This window comes from Hyposmocoma kahamanoa, unplaced genomic scaffold (genome assembly GCF_003589595.1).
Source record: "Hyposmocoma kahamanoa isolate Upper Pololo Valley unplaced genomic scaffold, ASM358959v1 87, whole genome shotgun sequence".
NCBI lineage: Eukaryota > Metazoa > Arthropoda > Insecta > Lepidoptera > Cosmopterigidae > Hyposmocoma > Hyposmocoma kahamanoa.
The window spans coordinates 223,061-229,381 of record NW_020654422.1 but is presented as its reverse complement, the minus strand read 5'-3'; positions in this window follow the sequence as shown (position 1 = coordinate 229,381).

Here is a 6,321-nt window from a genome sequence, read left to right as displayed (position 1 = left end):
TTTAATTAAGTTAATATTACATTCAATCAACAAAACGTCGTAAATCACTGACGCATTCAATACCGTATTTCGCGCTGCACTAGACACAACGCAGTGGTCTAACCACCGACGACACCCATGTGCATTACCAACAAAAGGGTAACTCTCCTGGCAATAACTGCATATCAATACAACTCCATGATTGCTCAGTACAAAAGTTTAGTAATTCGTTAGCAAATAGCGCACCTTGATGCGCATTAATATATGGTTGGAAATAACTCTTTACATTTTTCTATATCACTGCCTTTACAAGATATTTCATTGTCTATAAATATATGTAAATATAAGATGCGTATTTTAATATAAGGAATATATTATATTAATGGCAGAACATAGATTGAAATTGCAATATAGAATCAACACGTCGTAAATTGCAATAATAGGTATTGGACTGTCAACGATATGTCAACAGGGTAAAGTTTAAATTATTAACGGTACCTACAGAATTTGTTACATCTTTTTAAATTAGAAAGTACGACCAATCATTATCAAGATTTTATAGTGTTTAACATATTACAATAGTGCAAATTTTAGCGACAACGGTTCTGATGGTAATTGACACTTATGCACCCAGTTACGCGAGAAGAAAGTTTTCGCGCGGTCGCCACGCGGCGAGGCGGCCAGTTACCACACCTTCCTGTACATCAATAAAATTACCGCACGGCCGCCGCCCAGCCGCCGCGCGGTCGTCGCGCGGGCTGCCGCGTAGATCAAATTTAAGCCAGGCTAGCCCGCGTGCCCGGAACGGTAATTTAAATTAAAACGTAAAAGCTAAACAAATAGAGCGTATTTTTAACCGACTTTAAAATAAGGTACCTACCAGAGGTACTACAGAAACGTGGCAACCCCATCAATATCCGGAATGCGTCTTTGCATAAGTGTAATGATAGAGACTAGAGGCACTAATCGGAAATATATCCGAAAGGTGTCGATAGATGTTAAACTACAAAATCTTCTTGCCGAATGATATCGGTAAACTATACAAGATACAAAATTGACCTTCACCTTCAATTACTATGTCAATACCACATCCTGCACCGGTGAGGCATAATAAATTTTTAATATTAGACATAACTGGTTGAAGACTGTACCACCTCAGTCAACCGTGACCATGGGACCTGTAAAGGGCCCGAAACGTCGGTTTGTTTGAAAAAACAAATATACGCGATTTAAATCCGGAAAAATAGTTTAATTTCCTAAATGTTTTCTTCATTTTAAACTTAATTGATCGAAATAAAATTGATTATGCAATGTGGGCATGAAAGAAGACAGCTGTTGTCGAGAAGATACAACTTTCTATTCATTCAACTGTTACTGTTTGTTCGTCGTAGTCAGCTACTAGCCGCTGTAACTTCAGAATAGTTAATATAAGCAATATGTAGTAGGTATAATTAGTAATATGATGTAATTCATGTATTATTATGGACTATGTTTTATGATATGAATAAATGAATTGAAATTTGAATAGGTAAAGCCGCTACTGCGGAACCTGTACGTATCTCTGAGGCAGCGAACCAATTCAAGTCCCGAGCTTCCGAACCCCAGGGAACGCCGTTTCGATCGCAAACCGTACGGGGTCATACATCAACTTCAAAGCACAACAATTGCAATGAATTCTTTAGGGTTTACTTATAGAATCAAAAGCACGTCAACATGGAAACATAAATTTTATTATATAAATTTAATTAATAAAAATTATTATATAAAAATAAATTCACCTCTATACAGCTCGTGGTAAGAACGAGTCACATTCAAAGTGATAAGTTTGATGTGTACTCTTGACGAACCAATAATGATGTCTTGCAATTTTGTAAAGTAAAAATGGAAGAAAGGTAATTTGCTACTTCGCAAACTCAGTGAAGGTTTAAATATCAATTCAAAATTCAAATCACCTTTATTACTCAAGTCAGCAAATTACATTTTGAAATCGGCATATTATTTAATATCATTCGAAAGGCAAAATCCCCTGAGAAGAGTGAGCTATACTTCATTTCAATCCATTTTGACCGAAAAGTAAACAAATAGGTCACTGACCCGACCATAGACGGTTTAGTGATGGCCAATTGTAACGCCAACTACAAATCGATTAATTAATTGAATGAATCGATTTGTTCAATTGACTCATACTAGCGGTTTTCCATAAATAAGCTATGTAAGCATATTTAATATTTCAATTTAAATCCACCTTCAAGTCCTTACATTTAGCTACTCGTTCGATTGCTATTGAAATGTTCGATTTAATAATCAATTACTAAACTTCAATTGATTGAACCGAATGTTTTTTTTGGAACAACACTATGCAACCATAATAAGGTATAGAAGTATAGATGAATAATAACCTCACTTTTGGACTACCATTTTTCAAATACGATTTTACGATGCTACTCAAATGAATATTGTTGGAAAAAGTGATATTATATCAAGTCGAAATCTTCGAAATATACATGAAAGTGTGTTACTTGTTCGACTTATTGAGTGATTGCTATAGAATTTTAACCAAACAGGTTTGTTTACTTTTTATTCAAAATGACTTTTGCTGAGGATTGGAACAGACTATAAAAACTTTAGGGGTTGCTCGTTTATATGTATATTACATTTGAATACATTTAACGTTTATTTCAAACATCTTAGATTGAGACTACCTGCAAGAGCTAATCGGGTCCATACCACGTTTTCTTGTCATTCAAGTACGCAGAAGCTATATCATAAATAACCTTTAGTATAAGGTTTTTGTTTCACTATACTTTTAAACTTCGTAAATGGCAAATTTTGAATATCAATCGGAGTCTTATTATACACCGCCTCTTAAATGAATTTGTGGCTTTGTGAAGAGAAGCTACTTTATTTTTATTTCGCTTGTTACTCTTTATGTCTGTAACTATTTTTCATAAAAAATAACATAAATAACATTTTCGTAAATGTACTGTGACGCTAATGTAAGAATGTTAATCTCTTAATAAGAATTTAACTTTTTTTTAATATCAAAACATTTGGGCATTTCACCTCCATCTCATCTGATGGAAAGTGATGATGAGGTCGACGATGAACATTCAATGGGTTAAAATTAATTTACTTCCATTTTTATTGATGGATTTCCGTAAAATAACGCCTAAATCTACTAATTATTTGATGAATTGGTTAAACAATACAATAAAATAACGAACACACACACTCATTACTTCCTATTTTTACTATTTTGTTTTTCTTTGTGTAAAATAAACAAGTTTTCATATTACAGTCACAAAAGTTGCACCGCGACTGCCAACTGCCAGTGCAGTCTGCACGACATACCAGCTGCTCACCGCAAGTACAGCTGGGCAAAATACGTGCTATGTTTTAATAAAATACAATTTACAAATACTTTCTTAAAACATGTTAATGAAATGTTGTAAAACTTTCAATATTCTTCATGAAATTTCTTTTCACTGACACAGTACATTCAACTCTACATCCAGACACAATAAACACTCTAGACCACAGTTTCCCAAACTTTTTAACTTACCACAAAATTTTTTTTTTTAAATACATATTTTCATTTTTCATTATATTAACATAAAAATATCACAAAGAAAAAGAAATATGTATAATGTAGTGTAGTTTAGGCAGAAGATAATTCAGGTTTTTGTTTCAAATGATAGGGATCATCCTCGATTATTTTTGGTAAGTATAATTATTACTTGGCGGCAGTGATAGGTATGGTGGTAGCACTTCTCTGGACGGATTCTCACCTGGAGTTCTTAGGAGAGAGACTTAAGAAGTGACAAGGAAAAATGCAACGACGAAAACAAAATTCACGGGAAATTCAGTTTATGTAATGACGTTAGTATTCATAATCGATTAGTTCATACTGGTTCTGTAACACCTCTTTAGAAAGATAAAATGCCATTTTTACACATTTAGAATTTCCGCTATTTGGTTCAATGAAATGACGGTAAGTACTTAGTAACAATTTGAAAACGACAAAATTGAAGCATTATCTAAAACGGCACTACACTCATTTTATAACAAAATAGATTTCGGTCAGGGTCGCATTGTCGCTCAATTACACAAAATTTTTGAAAATGGTAGTCTAAATTGAACTGAGTTAATTTATCTATGTGTCAATATGCGAATAAAGGTACCTTGTGGTCGATTATATGAAACATGTATGTTGTACATAACGTGCATACAATTTGTGCGAGAATTGTACCTATTTCTGCCGCCAAGCAGTAATATGAACAATACTGTGTTCGATGACGAATTCACGATATTTACTTAGTTTTTAAAAAGAAAGCGACTATACTGCAGCGGTATAAAGTTATAAAAAAATCATTACGATAAACAGAAACTTTAAACTTTAAATAAAACTTAATGATAATACGAAACACCATCATAATGTTATAGCGGACTGAACTCAAGTTTGCGGAATTCCGCGAGCTGTTGGCATACGTGGCACGCAAACTAAGCACTTTACTGTATTTAGTATTTTTCTGTGTTGGCAACGTATCTCAAGTGTTTAAAGTGGCTAACCCTTCTAAGTGTGATCCTTTGGATTAATAACGGATACTTGTAGGACACTTTACTAGCGGCTCCAAAGACCATAATAAACTCAGACTTTTTGATATTATTAACTAGACTTTGCTAGATCATGATTGATCAGAATAGGTAGAGTTTTTTCGAGGAACAGAGTCAGAAAGTGGCTTTGCGACAACATTTTATCGATCCTGGATGTTTTCGGGATTAAAGAAATCTGCTAAGTAAAAATTGACGTAATTTGGATTAGGCAGGTAGACTATATTTAACTTAACTTGGCGATGTTTAGTTGCAACACCAATTTTTCCAAATATTTATGAAATTTTTGTCAAAATATTCTAATTTCATTAATATAATTAGAATTATTGTGTAGATGTATATTTCAAACGTACTGTTGATTTATGGACATTTCTTCGGGATCCTAAAGCTATCGCCTCAACTCTGTAGTTCTAAGCACCAACGTCTCATCGTCATCAAACGTATGTTTTAACTTTCTAACTCGACTTAAATGTTAAAATTAGAAAGAAGAACAAAGAGAATTAAACAATGGCCTCTAACAACTACACTGAGATTATTTACTCGCTGTGGACTCGGTCAGAAATAATCTGATATATAATAATTAATAATTGCCTGATAAAATTAGGAATAATTCAAAGATTATAGCATAAACATTTGACAAGTAAAATTGTTGTGTTCGAACTAAGAGGAAACCTATGTTCAACAATTGGATTAATTACGTTTTTGTAAATCTCGTAATCCGTGGTTACGCCATACTCGGTTTGACTTTGCGTCTTTTGTCTTTACAATAGGCTTTGTCTTTACAATATTTAATTCGGAATCGAAGCCTCGCTTTTTCCACAAAAGTATCTTAGGACGTCATAAATATAGATCAGGGGGTACCGCCTTCACGGTTGCCTCTGTAAAAACATTTTACTGACAAAATAGAAGAATTTCGAACTCAAATGGCCTAACTCTTTCTCCTTGAATTAGATCAACTTACAATTAGACAAAATTATTCATTGAGAATTGAACTTCAATTACTTCACATATAGTTTAAATTTGCAATATCGAAAAACGACATTTATACTTCATTTAAAATGTAGAAGGGAAGCTCCGACTACATTAGCAGTCTGCTTGCTGATACAGCTGCCTGTACACAGGGTTGGGTAATATTGGAATTACTTGTAACTGAAAACGTATTTAAAATACAAATTGATATAAATATACGTGTTTAGTATTTTCTGAATTTTTATTTCAATTGCATCTTAAAATGTATTTTGTAATAGGTATTTCACTTTTTTAGAATTATTTATGATACCGAGTGAAAGGCGGAACAAGTCGTGTGCCTAGTGGTAAGCAACACGCTTGTCCAAAACAGTAATGTATTTTGTAATTGACATTTCAAATACTTTCGTGGCGACCGGTTATTGGTAATTATTTCAGTTTGTATTTGAAGTAGATGAGGTCACAATACCGTACATAATTTATATTTCACATTTTATGTAGATAGATAATTCGTTTATATGCTGAATCACAGTACATTACAAACATGCTTGTGACGTAACAATACCGGGTGGAAATTTGTAATGCCACCTGGAGAGAAAGTACTCTAAATACTGGAGATAGAAAATTTTACTTAAAGGAAACACTCCTTTATTTTTTAAAAGAAATTAAACTGCATTCATAGATTTTCGAAAATTTCTAGCAACACGCGGGAATCGAACCTCCTTTAATCTGAAAAAAATGCACCCTGCACTTTTATTGCATCGA